We start from the raw sequence: 14,729 nt of genomic DNA on the forward strand, positions 1-14,729 counted from the left end.
CGATTTATCGTCATTTTGACGATTTTTTTCCCAAAATTGAAAAATGACGATTTGACGATGGTATTATGGAATGCATGAAATAAAAGACGATAACTACATTTTGACCAAAATTTCACGAAAGATTTTAAGGAAAACAATGTTCCAAACTCGATTTTTGAACTTCTTGAATTCAATTTCCAGACGGAGTGGCTATATTTAGGCACATATCTGGAATACAGGTATTTTCATAGTTTTTGCCCCACATTCAAATTACATCAGCTGAAAATTTTCGTTTAGTTTTGTTAATGGATGAAAATCTTCCTTGAAAACTTTTCGAGATAAAATATTAATCGTATCTATTTTGTTGTAAAAAATATGAGTCCAGGTTTATTAACTTCCTAGTAATGCCGCCGTTAAGCTGTCAGACAGTTTTGAATGACAATTTTTATCGATTTCCGACTGCCCAACCAACAACCGAAATATACATGTACCCACAAACATGGGCGGTTTCCTTCCTTCATCTACTGAGTGCTGTTTTTATAGCGGTATTTAGGTGATACTGGGTTAGATTTATTGCTGTTGGTTGTATATCTTATGTTGCCAGTCTCACTCACAAAAATATCAGCGAAAAATCGCAATAAACGGTAACCAAACCGAGTTATGGACTATGTTGACGATTTTTTGACGATTTTCCAAATTTTGATGATGATTTGACGATTTTTTTGACAATTTCCGATCAAAAACTGTCGGCAACGCTGCACTGAAGTCCTGTTTTCCTTCTTTCTAGGGTTCGAGAGTGACTTAACTGTTGCCCACAATTCACTTATTCCGGCTCCAATGTTGCAACACTTCAGATGATTTAACCACTTGCACCGAGGTGGACTAGAGTTGTTCAGGGAAAACTAGTTCAAATGAACGATTCCACTAAATGAACTAACGGAATCGTATTTAGATTATCTCATTCATTTATCTCCTGTCGATAATATAACTCTTCCATTTTATTATGTTGAACGAGTGAGAATAGTTTCTTCAGGTCAGTGAAATATAATAATGAACGAAAATGAGCTAACGAACGAAATGAATCATTTTGGTGAACGGAATGGAAAATATCGACTCGCTTAGTGAAAGAGTTTGCCCAGCATTAGAGTGGACCGATATCGTCCAAATTTGAAGACAATCATTATTTCGATGTTTATACCCTCGGTAGCATAAAGCTGAGCCAGGTACCATATAGAATCGAGCTGCGGCCTTCGATATGAGAGAAGTCATGCTTTACTTGCGACCGGGCACAACGAACATTGTTCCACAACATCCCATACGGGACAAGGGAGACTTCTCTCATATCAATGAGTGCACCCCGATTCATATTTAGCTCAATGATATGGGACCTACTGTTTATCGCCGAGTCCGAACGGCGTGTCCTAAGACACCTCTTATAGAGAAGTTTTTCAAGGCTGAAATACTCAGGAAATGTCGCCAACATTACTGAGGGGTATTTTGCCACCGTTGAAAAATGTTTGGTGTTGCCTGGCCGGGGAATCGAACCACCGACCTTCTGCGTGCAAGGCGGGCGTGCATACCATTGCACCACGGTGGCACCCGACCGGGCACAACGACTAAAGGAAATAAGGCCTGATTCTTGGTTGGTATAGCCGTACAGACGGCAGTCATAAGGTCTAAAGGGAATTTTTGCAGAGGAGTATTTTGAATGCGTAGCTGGTTTTAACTCTATCCAAGAAGGAAAGTCTTAAATCGCGGACGAAGGCCGGCTACATACAGAAATATTAATTTAAAATTGATAATAGGGCTAATGAGGTTCCACATTCGTGCCAAACTTTGCATCTGCCCAAAAACAAAAAGGTTTAAATTCGGGGCGGAGGCCGCAAATGTCGCGAAAATTTATTTGTACGAACCAAAAAAATGGGCCTTATGTCCTATTTAATTTCTCTAAGTCTTATTTTGACAACTTTTCCTTTTATTTGCAAGTCCTGTTAGGCGGATACGCCTGCCTTATACTTCAAGATGCCACCAGCACTAATATACTTATTTACTTAGGGATCTCGATACAAAACATTGGTCCCGAATTAAAAACAGCTTTCATGATCTATATTTCTGATGTTAAATGCCACACCTTTCAAGCTCCGAAATACTCGCTCGAATTCTACTCGCGAGTTCGAGCGAGAGTACTCGCGCTAGTAGAAACAATAAATCGAGAACCAAAAGTTCTTTGAAACATTTATCAATCTGCGTACAAGCTATATCATGACATACCAATCGAATAAAGCACAAAAACGAGGAAGAATGCTTAAAATAGAGCTAACAAAGTATAGACGTACAATCGGTCTATCATTCTGATAGTTGTCGCTAAGCTAGGTGTGTACCTTAGAATCCGGTATATGGAGCAGCTATAATTTTAAGCTTTATTCAAAATTCGGCTCATGGGACAAATATTCCTCTATACAAATTTCAACAAATCGAAATAACTATTTTCTTGTTTGGTATTTTTCTGCAAAAAAACACATCTTAATCATCCTTGTAAGGACCAAACAATTAATACACACGGCCATGTATACTACGAAATTAAAATGACACTGATTGTGTAGATCGGAAAGCTCTGATAAGCTGAGAACGGCAACGGGATCCTCACGCACCTACAGTCGAACAATACATAATGTGTAGATAGATGTAAGTGTTTGTTTAAGATCTGTCAGTGATAAGCCATCCGACAGTACTGATTTGCCCGAACACAGTATTGTTTCAGTGTGGGAATGGAAACTTATTTCCTACTACCAGAAGCTGAAATAGGTACCACCCCTTGACCATCAATATAAGCAAGTGAAGAGATTTTTCTTTAACGTCCTTATAAAGGGACTCAATATTTGCCTTAGAATTACTAGATCTTCAGTTTTAGATACTCTACATTATTTGTAAAGAACCAACGACCTTTAAGTCTGCTAATTTCTTACACAATACTTCCATTGGAAGCATAATAAGAAATATGCTTCTTTTTCACACTCACTCACTCATCTTCTTCCTCATGAATTATTTTGTGTCTAAAATATGTGAATGGTGTCATGGTGTGGTGTGGACGCAGTACGATTTAATGTGACTGTAGGTATTTTTATAGTGATGACATTATTAATGTTTATATTTAATAAAGAATAAATCAATCGTTTAGATAGTTATCGAAAGGCAGGAAGACGAAGAAGATTGGAGACAACAAAATTAGAGTTTAATATCTACCACAGGAAAATTAATTTTCAAGGAGAGCTGTGACACTTTGGTATGTCACAGATTTGAATTTCTTACAAATTAGTCCCATAGGAATTTATAGAATATTTGTTGTGATTCAAAACACATAATAGGTGTAAAATGCATATGAATGTACAGTATATGGCATGTGGAGGTGAGTGAGTGTAAACCCACAACATAGCGAATGAACTTTTTTATGCTGTTGACACATTTTTCGGGGTCTTGATTAGTGGGATGAACAAGGGTGAATGGGGATAGATTTATAGCTTTAGGAAGAAAGTATGAAAAATAATTTTAAAATGCCAATATTTTAATTAGGGGAAAATTATCCTAATTAAATAAAAAACTATGAGAAAAACAAAAAACGTATCAATTGCATTCGTAACACTATTTTGTGTGTAATACCACATAATATCATCAGGCAAGAATAAGTGTTTCTTCGTAGTTACAATATTTGTTATACCCTTAAAATGTGTATGTTTCTTGTGATCAAATACATACTCTTTGCGTAGGAAGTTGACATTTTTGTTTGAAAATACTTCTCCGCCTAATTGATATATTCACCTGTCACCAACTGTCTTTGTTTTCGCCTCATTCCATTGTGATCCGGTTATTGCTTTATTGTAACACTTTCGCAATCTATATAAAAGTAAATTTTATGTTAATGTGTTTGTTCTCTTCATCTGTTTTTCTCTTTTGTCTTTTCAACCTATTTACCATATAATTTGTGTTTATTTTTAATGCTAATCTGTTATATTGACGACTGACTTTGTCATTTCTTCAAAGCATTTCTTTTGCTTTTCAAACGAAGAACAGGTGTTTGGCCAGCAAATTTCTTATTTTTCGTCATCTTGTCTTGTGGTTGGTAGTTTTCTGAGGTATTGCCCATGGTATAATACTTAAGGTAGGTGAATGAATCAGCCTAGCTGATGGAACATGGAACGGCAATACAAACGATCGTAAGTTTAATTTGTCGTAAGCAAACATATGGTAATTTAAATTATCTGAAATGGAAATCTGAAATGATACTATAATTCTTTATTTGTTAATTTGCTAGTATTAAATTAACAAATAAAGAATTTTTTATCGTGTAGCCCTCTCAACCAATGTTGATTAGAAATGAATTATTTTATTTTCGTTTATAAATTTCGACATATTCAACAAATTTGTTGTAACACTGCATCTACCTTGCTTATTGTGCCATGTTATTGCCTCATATTTATTTTGAATTTTGATTAGTTTGCCTGATCGATGCCAACTGTCATGAAACCCACCTGCAGTACTGTTGAGCGTTTAGCTGCACAATTTTTGTCATTTGAATTTGATTTATTTGAATTCCAAAAATATATGTATATATTCGAATAGAATGAGTAAAAACGGGGCAAATATACACCACAAATATTTGGAGCATAAAATGGAAATATTTCAATTAAGAAAAGAAGAAGAAATGGAAATTGTCAAAAATTATAAATTTTTGTCGTTTTATGAATACATTTTGGCAGTAAAATTTAAATATCAAAATAGAAATAAATTTCTTGCTAGGTGGAATATGAAGGAGGAAGCAAGCGGAACGGTCAAAGCAAAGAAAAGGTCGGACTTCTATTATTGCAAACAGTGCAGCCTTGTCCATAAACAATATCTCAAAAAATACAATATTAATAATAATAATAATAATAATAATAATAATAATAATAATAATAATAATAATAATAATAATAATAATAATAATAATAATAATAATAATAATAATAATAATAATAATAATAATAATAATAATAATAATAATAATAATAATAATAATAATAATAATAATAATAATAATAATAATAATAATAATAATAATAATGATAATAATAATAATAATAATAATAATAATAATAATAATAATAATAATAATAATAATAATAATAATAATAATAATAATAATAATAATAATAATAATAATAATAATAATAATAATAATAATAATAATAATAATAATAATAATAATATAATAATAATAATAATAATAATAATAATAATAATAATAATAATAATAATAATAATAATAATAATAATAATAATAATAATGATAATAATGATAATAATAATAATAATAATAATAATAATAATAATAATAATAATAATAATAATAATAATAATAATAATAATAATAATAATAATAATAATAATAATAATAATAAGAATAATAATAATAATAATAATAATAATAATAATAATAATAATAATAATAATAATAATAATAATAATAATAATAATAATAATAATAATAATAATAATAATAATAATAATAATAATAATAATAATAATACTAATAATAATAATAATAATAATAATAATAATAATAATAATAATAATAATAATAATAATAATAATACTAATAATAATAATAATAATAATAATAATAATAATAATAATAATAATAATAATAATAATAATAATAATAATAATAATAATAATAATAATAATAATAATAATAATAATAATAATAATAATAATAATAATAATAATAATACTAATAATAATAATAATAATAATAATAATAATAATAATAATAATAATAATAATAATAATAATAATAATAATAATAATGATAATAATAATAATAATAATAATAATAATAATAATAATAATGATAATAATAATAATAATAATAATAATAATAATAATAATAATAATAATAATAATAATAATAATAATAATACTAATAATAATACTAATAATAATAATAATAATAATAATAATAATAATAATAATAATAATAATAATAATAATAATAATAATAATAATAATAATAATAATAATAATAATAATAATAATAATAATAATAATAATAATAATAATATAATAATAATAATAATAATAATAATAATAATAATAATAAAAATAATAATAATAATAATAATAATAATAATAATAATAATAATAATAATAATAATAATAATAATAATAATAATAATAATAATAATAATAATAATAATAATAATAATAATAATAATAATAATACTAATAATAATAATAATAATAATAATAAGAATAATAATAATAATAATAATAATAATAATAATAATAATAATAATAATAATAATAATAATAATAATAATAATAATAATTGTAATATAATCATCATTATTATAATTTTTATAATTATAATCATATTATTTATTATAATTATAGCATTCTTATTTATAATTATTACTATAGTTATTTTGATTACACTATGCAACACTGAAAATGCAAACAACTTCTAGTATGGATTTTTTGAAAGTACATATTTAGACTACAAAAACCCTAGTTGGGTTTTGTCCTGTCAGATCCAGTTCGGATTTTATGGCCTCATCTAAACCGGACTAAATCTACACTTTTTGGCATTTATCAGGCCTTTATCTCAGAAACGAATAGGAATTTGGCCTTACTGTCTTTAGCAATATTGTAGCTCTAAACTAGTAGAACTTATATTTTGAAGAAACCACATAAGAAAAAATCCATCTAGGGCATCAAAATCTATAAAATATAGAAATTTTTACATAATTGCTGAAATTCTGGTCAGTATCGGCTAAACTATTGGGACTTGAACCAAGTAACCCTTTGCAAAAATCTTCCAAATAAAGTTCTCAACAATTCTTTAGAACATTCTGAAACTCTAAAATGCTTACTTCATGTTGTTTCAGCGGTATTTTGCATCATATCTTTTACAACACGTATTTCAAACACAGTTCACACCAACAGTTTATTCTCGCATTTCGGATTTCACTACATTATTGACATTTTTATTAAATCGTCGTTGAAAAATGTGCTGAAAACAGCGGGATAGAGGCATTTTACAACAATGACATGTTCTGAAGAGTTGTGTATTACATTCCAGGGAATATTTTTCCAAAAGAAAATATTCAGAAAAAATTAACGGTTTTGGAGATACGGTGCGAAATTGTAGTATTTTTGCATATATTTTGAAATTTGAGGCAATAAATGTAGTTCTTCGAGTTCACTATTTCTCCAAATATTGTATTCTTGTCCTTATCTACAAATTTGCTTCAGAGGTCAGAAGAAGATTCGCATTGGTTTCAGAGATATAGCCCCGAATTTCTTTAAAAACTCAATATTTAATCATGTTTAGATGGGGCCATAAAATCCGAGCTGGATCTGACACAAAAAAAAACTTTCAAAAAATCCTCAGTTCGAATTGTTTGCACAAGATCACCTTGAAAATGTTGCACAGTGTTATAGAAAATATCTTTCAAAAGTCCCACTAAAATTCTTCTAGCTGTGATAAATATTAACTTCTAAAACTTTGTCATGACTTCATTTCCCCTTAAAAATTAACTCTCACATATCCGAAATTTCTCTTTATTTCGCATTTCCTCATCTCAACCCTCCCATCACGCTCACCTAATCAATTAACTTTGGTTATTTATTTTCAATCTTAATTAATTTTGATAAATATTTAATTTATACGAAACCCAACACCATAAACAAAACAGTAAATTATTTCTCTCCCTTGCGGTATCGCCACACATACACAAATGTTGTTAATTTTATAAAGTTTATTCATAATTAAAAAATTAGCATAACGGGTTATTTTGTATTTTATTATCATTTTGTTGTTATTTTTTCGGAGAGGTTGTTTTGCGATATTCACCAAAATTTCTGGTTATTTTACCAAACAATAAAAATTTTTAATATCATTTGTCCAAATTTAATTGTTTTGCTGGATACATTGAAAAATGTTTGCTTTTGACAACAAATATCAGTAAAAATGTTTTTATTTGAAAATAATTCATTAAAATTGTAATAGGTAAGTTAATTTTATTTATATTGCCTAGTAAGTACACCGGTTTAATTTACAGTGTGTAATAAAATGGTTGAGTCAAATATTTTTATAATTGATGCAGTCAGAGTCATACTAGGGTATTACCCAGTAGGCAGGGAATATAAGAACGTCGTATGTATAAAAAGCCATTTAAATCATATTTTAAAAACAACCGGATCTTTATTATATCTTGTTTATTATTTCATACCGATCCGGCAAGAGACCCTAAACTGCACTTGTGCCAAAAATTTTAAAAATTTGCGTGGGAGGTATTCAATGGAGTGTCCCGATATAATCCATATTCGAAGCTGATATATGTCTAGGGAAAATATAACAACGTGCAGAGTTTGGAGACAATTCACAATTCTGTGGGGAAGTACCCGATATAGGTCATTTTTGAACTTGATCTAAGTTTAGACAAAAAATTACGAGACCCAAAATTTGCAGCAAATCAGTTGATCCGTTCGAGAGTTATAGTGCTATCCAGGCAGCCGGACAGACTGACAGACATGGCTAAATAGACTTGAAATTATTTGAAGCGGATTTCTTCAAATAGAAAATTTAAAGTTTTTACACAAAATTTATGGGCCATTTTACCCGATAGTTATTACTTAATCATAAAACCAAATTGTAAACTTCGTGATGATAATTGCGGCTTGGATTGTGATTATAATTTTTAATAGAGAGACAAACACACATAGCTAGATCATTTTATACGCTCAACGATAATTTTTATAATAGAGCTTTATAATTTGGTATAGAAGTTTCTATTACGCCTAGGATGTTTGGTCCTCGTTTTCATATAATGCCCAAAGAACGGTACTTCCCGATGTTCGGTATTTTGTGGCAGAAATTTGGTCTTCGTCTTCGTTGGGTGTACACAACTTTCCACCTGAAATTTGTCGGTATAGGTTTTTATTTGCCCAATTTTATGTATTTCGAGGAGTTTTTGCCACATTTTCGAACCGAGATTGCTATAACTTGGTATTGTGTTTAGTCGGAGGATCGAAAGAACAACAATGAGCTCTTTTAGAGAGTGTTGCTACATTTTCCTTCTGAAGTGTATGTAACATGGAATGTTGGAATCTCAATAAGAAAAACCTCTACACAGAAAATAATCACTGTAAAGTGATTATCATCAGCAAAGATTAGGGTTATGACTTTTTGAAATTTTTTCTCAAAAATGATTTCCTGTAGCAGGGATGAATGAACTTTTGCCTAATAATCACTACGCTATCGTTTATTCCATTGAAATGTAAAAAAAGTTCACGCACAAATCAATTTTAAAAATATAATTTTTTAAAAAAATGTATGAAATGAAAAATAATTTTTTTTTTCAAAAATTATTTTTTGTTGCACGAATGAATATATATAAGCCTACTAATAACTATAAAAATGTTTATTTCATTCAAATATTGAAAAAGGTCATGCACAAACCACTTTGAAAAAATTTTAAATTTTTTGTTCTTTGTTAAAAAAATTATATCTTTAAATAAAATTTTTACGATTCTCAGAATTGAAGAAAATTAATGAGAAATAAATGTTATGTCAGTTTAATTATGTCATGTGACACTAAAGTTTAATTTCAATTGTATATCTGCTTACAGTGTCTTCAAAAAATTGTCCATAATGTTGATAAATTCAAATTTTAAAATGATTTTGTGCGTGAGGTTTTTTCACCGAATCACCTTATAATTATGATTTTATGTAATCTTATGGCAAAACTCATCACGCTATGATACAGGGATATGAGGTTGTAAAAAGGTCATAACCCTAGTAAAGATATTATTCTTCTCACTACGGTGGTGGTGGAGGGTAAAAAATGTTCGGCCCGGCCAAACTTAGCGCCGTTCTTACTTGTTATCTCCTCCAAATATGAAATGTGGTATACTCAAATGAGGATCTTGAACCAATATTTCGAGTTAATAAATAGTTTTTGACAGATCAAACATAGGGTACCCTCTCAAAATTGTGGTAAATATGAAATAAATATATTAGAAATAAAACTTTTTAGAAATGTTATTAACACCATATTAATTGTATACATATATACATATGTACATTAGACTGACCAAAAAAAAAACAAAAGGCCTTCCATAGTAATTTTTATGGGACCAAATGTGCATTTTCACGAAAATTGTCTAAAATCCGCATTTATAGTACATTCGATCAAAATTTTTACCAGTTAATTTTTGTGGCAAAAAACGAATCCTACAAAAAATTTTTGAAAATCGGATCGGATTTTGGTGTAGCTCCGATAGGCCTATTTAAGGTATTTTGGGTCCTATGTAGCTATACCCTATGTAGCTATCTGATCCGATTTTCATAATTTTTTTTGTAGGATTCGTTTTTAGCCCCAGCAATGGACTGATAAAAACTTTTCATCGATTGGACCATAAATGCGGAGTTTAGGGAATTTTTGCAAACAAAGATCTCCCTGGTGGCACGGGTTGACGTTAACCGACCGCCAACATTTGTACCAGTACATTGTTGTGGCAAAAACAGAATCCTACAACAAATTTTTGAACATAGGATCGGATTTTGGTGTAGCTCCGATAGGACTATTTTAGATATTTTATGTACCGAAATCTGATCCGATTTTCATAATTTTTTGTGTGATTCGTTTTTTAGCCACAACAATGGACTGGAAAAAACTTTTCATGCGGGGTTTAGGAAATTTTTGTGTAACTGCACCTTTGGCCCCATATTATGGAATCAAAGATCCCTCTGGTGGCACGGATTGACGTTAAACGATCGCCATAAATTCCATTCCATTCCATATATAAGGTTTTGGATCAAATGTAACAAAATTAGGGGGTTGGTAGGGTTTCAAAGAGATCAGATCGACACCTAACTTTTTGTCGATTATAAAGCAGCCTTCGACAGCCCGTTACGTTCAAAGGTATTCCAAGCAATGTCAGAATTTGGTATCCCCGCAATGCTCATTCGGCTTTGTAAAATGACTCTAACTGACACAAAATCTTCAGTTAAAATAGGAAAGAACCTCTCCGAAGAGTTTTGTACCAAAAGAGGTTTCAGGCAAGGAGACAACCTTTCGTGGGATCTTTTCAACATCCTGCTAGAAAAGGATATACGAGAGGCAAATGTCAAAAGAAGTGGCACAATCTACACCAATAGCCACATGTTACATGCTTATGCCGATGTTATAGACATCATGGAACGATCAGTAAAAGAAGTAACCAATACCTTTATGAAGGTATAAGGAGAATCTGCTAAAGTGGGTCTGGCGGTTAACGGCAAGAAGACCAAGCTGATGGTGTCGACACGCAAAGCGTCCATAGAGCTCGGACGAACTGTGAAAGTTGGTACCTATACCTATAATTTTGAGGTAGTTAAAGACTTCGTCTACCTCGGCACTGACATAAACACAACAAACAACATCAGTTGTGAAATAAGAAGAAGAATTGTATTGCCCAACAGATTCTACTATGGTTTAAATAAGCAATTTAAAAACAAAGCCACATCTCGTCAGACAAAAATAACACTATACAAAACGCTGATACTGCCCGTGCTAATGTGTGGCTCCGAAGCATGGGTACTTGCGCAAGCAGATAAGGCAGTGCTTGGTGTGTTTGAGAGGAAAATTCTTCGAAAGATCTACGGGCCGATCTGCGTTGACGGTGAATATCGACGTCGTATGAACCACGAGCTACATATATCAGCTATACAAAGACATGAATATAGTTAAACGTATCGAGATGCAACGATTGCGTTGGCTAGGCCATATCATAAGAATGAACGATGATGAACCCGCTAAAAAGGCGTATGAATACATGCCACATGGCGGTGCACGCAGAATCGGGAGGCATAAGCTTCGATGGAGCATACAACTGGATGAAGAAATGAAAAGGCGCGGTATTCCAAAAAGCGAAGCAGAAAACAGAGAGGATTGGAGATCTTTTCGTAGTTTAGTCTATGGAACAAATATTCTGTAATGGGCCAGCTAAGTAAATAAGTAAGGAAAGGATATAGTCGGGGCGGGGGATGTATTACCGACTATTGCGATATCTCCGTTATTTAGCCACCTACGCCAACCTACTGCGCGTCATACGATTTTAAACTTTCTTAGTCAGGCTTTGTTTTTGGAAAGTCCCCAATCCAAGCTGTGATATTCGTCATTATAATTAAAATCGCAAAAATGAAAAGTTGGGTTGTATTAGCGACTATTGTGATATCTTCGTTGTTTGACACCTACCTACTAACCTACCTACCTACTTTACATCGTTAGAAAGGTGATATTTTCTACTTTCATTGCTTTTGGTATACCCCTTATAGAAGCTGAGATATTCGCTTTGGAGAAAAACGTTGACTTTTTCTCCAAATAAGTTTTTTGGCCATTCCGACCTAAATATTGTTCGAGTATCACCAAAATCAATAGGCTTCTTCCCCTCCGGGACCTCCATCAACACCCAAAATTTGGTGACGATCCTATCAAAATTGCGACCTGTAGCGTGATTACAAGGCTTAGATGGACAAAAGTACGGACGGACACATATAGCCAGATCGACTCAGCTCGTCGAGATGATCATTTTGGTATATATATGCATGGGTCTACGACCATTATTTCGATTTTGGTGAGGCAAAAATCGAATCCTACAAACAAATTTTGAAAATCGGATCGGATTTTGGTGTGGCTCCGAAAGGTCTATGTTAGGTATTTTGGGCCCTATGTAGCTATACCGAAATCTGATCCGATTTTCATAATTTTTTTGTAGAATTCGTTTTTTTAGCCACAACAATGGACTGGAAAAACTTTTCATCGATTGGACCATAAATGCGGAGTTTAGGGGATTTTTGTGTAACTGCACCTTTGGCCCATACAAATTATTATGAAAACAAAGATCCCTCTGGTGGCACAGGTTGACATTAACCGATCGCCATAAATTCCATATATAAGATTTCCATATTAAGATTTCAAAATCAATTTTGTTTGTTTTTTTTGGGTTAGTGTAATGTATGTACATATGTATACAATTACTATGGTCTTAATAACATTTTTAACAAGTTTTATTTCTAACATTTTACTTCAATCAATATTACTACCAAAAGAGAGCAGTCCCGAAGTAATAAAATAAGTTAAATTTAAACTCAACTTACGTTATAATGTTAATAATCCAATATACGGAATTTGCAAAGGCGGTTTCCAAGTATTTAAATATTCCCAAGACAGATAATGGTGGTGGTGCAGCAATGAAAACCAGTTATAAATTGTTGATAACTTTTTAAATATTGAAAAAAAAACACAAATTTTTCTGCTCTTTCTTTTTTTATAAAATTTTGAGGGTGTAACTTTTGGTGATTTCTTTCTTTATTTATTTTGTTTCACTGGTATATTTTAAACTTTCTTGATTCTGACTTTGCTTTAAGCATTTCTTTGCATTTCACTGCTTTATATTTTTTTCTCTTGATACAACAATAAGAATTAATATTATGTGATGTTGTAAGGCAAAGAATTTAATTCTTCTTTTTTTATTTATTTACAAGAAACACTGATGATAATAACAAAAACAAAAAATAATCACCGAACAACACCACACCAGGCGACACTGGCTCCAAATAAAAAAGCGGCGACGGACAACAGGCACAGTAATGAAACACAACAACAATAATATTAAAAACAATGCTTTAATTTTTTTCTTTTTTGAAACGTTGTATGGAATACAATTTGTAAATTAATATTGCATCTGCAGCGTTATGGGACTCTGCTCGGACAATGCTTCTTCAACTTATTAAGACGTAAAGCGAAGAAGAGTGGATGAGCTTTGTGTTATGGAAACCATGTAAAATTTTTAATTGATTGAAATTTTCTTTCATTTATTTTTATTGATTTATAAATTTATAACTTTATTACTATTATTGAGGCTGATGCGATGAAGTCCGCTTACATTTACGTTTGTATGTATATGTTGTAAATATGTACTATTTTACAAAACAGATGATGCTGCTGCTGGGAATAAGAGAGAAACACACAATGTAAAATTTTTGAATAAATATTGAAAACACTGATAAGAAAAGACAATTGGACTTTATTTTGTTGTGGTACACATTTTCACATTTATTTATATTTTTATTTTATTTTAAAAACAATAACTTTTTCCTCTGTGATTTTACGATTTTTCACTCTCTGTTATTAAACAAAAAATTGTTTTTTTTTATTTATTTTCTCACAATTTGAAATATTTGGTTTTATTTTATTTAAAATTTAAGTTCTCTACGTTTGTTTGTTTCACATCGACGACGACTTTTGAGGTACGTAAATCGATCATTTGTTTTTATTTTATTATTACTTTTTTTGCTTCGCTACTCTTTCGCCTCGGTTATTTAAAAACATTTAAGTCCGTTCAAAACGGTATCTCGCTATTGACTAAAATACGACAAAACAAATGAAACACATTTTTCCCATATGTATGTTGTTTGGTTTGACTGACGGACTGACGACGGCTACTTCTTTCAGTTAGTAGTGCTGCTGCTACATGCCGTTGACGTTGCTCAGTGTCGCATTCGTCCATCATCATCATCATCATCGTCACAGTGTTAACTAAGTAGTTTGCATTGTATTTTGTAAACGTACCCACTGCACTGCTAAGTCGCAGAGCAGTCAACGTCAGTTGATCATCATTATTAAGCCTCCATGTCCCTCTCTTTTCTCTCTGTTTTGTGACATGAC

General features: G+C 30.8%; 2 protein-coding genes across 13 annotated transcripts in view; one reads left to right on the forward strand and one right to left on the reverse strand.

Moving 5' to 3' along the window:
• The window catches only part of fog (folded gastrulation), a 423,880-nt gene that overhangs the window by 220,269 nt on the left and 188,882 nt on the right, over nt 1–14,729 (reverse strand). For 3 of the 12 annotated variants that reach the window (XM_073976862.1, XM_073976863.1, XM_073976865.1), the window contains exon 1: nt 13,160–14,443. The exons of 2 other annotated variants lie outside the window; for them this stretch is intronic. The gene's annotated coding sequence lies outside the window, so the exon portion shown is untranslated. Of the gene's footprint in view, nt 1–13,159; nt 14,505–14,729 lie in introns of those variants that run through there. 7 more of the 12 variants (XM_073976868.1, XM_073976871.1, XM_073976866.1 and 4 more) reach the window with 5 other exon arrangements.
• LOC141398983 (uncharacterized) overlaps nt 1–14,729 on the forward strand; it is a 438,842-nt gene that overhangs the window by 115,763 nt on the left and 308,350 nt on the right. The window lies entirely within an intron of this gene.

The sequence above is a fragment of the Musca autumnalis genome, unplaced genomic scaffold (assembly GCF_047663935.1).
Source record: "Musca autumnalis isolate F117 unplaced genomic scaffold, ASM4766393v1 scaffold_3, whole genome shotgun sequence".
NCBI lineage: Eukaryota > Metazoa > Arthropoda > Insecta > Diptera > Muscidae > Musca > Musca autumnalis.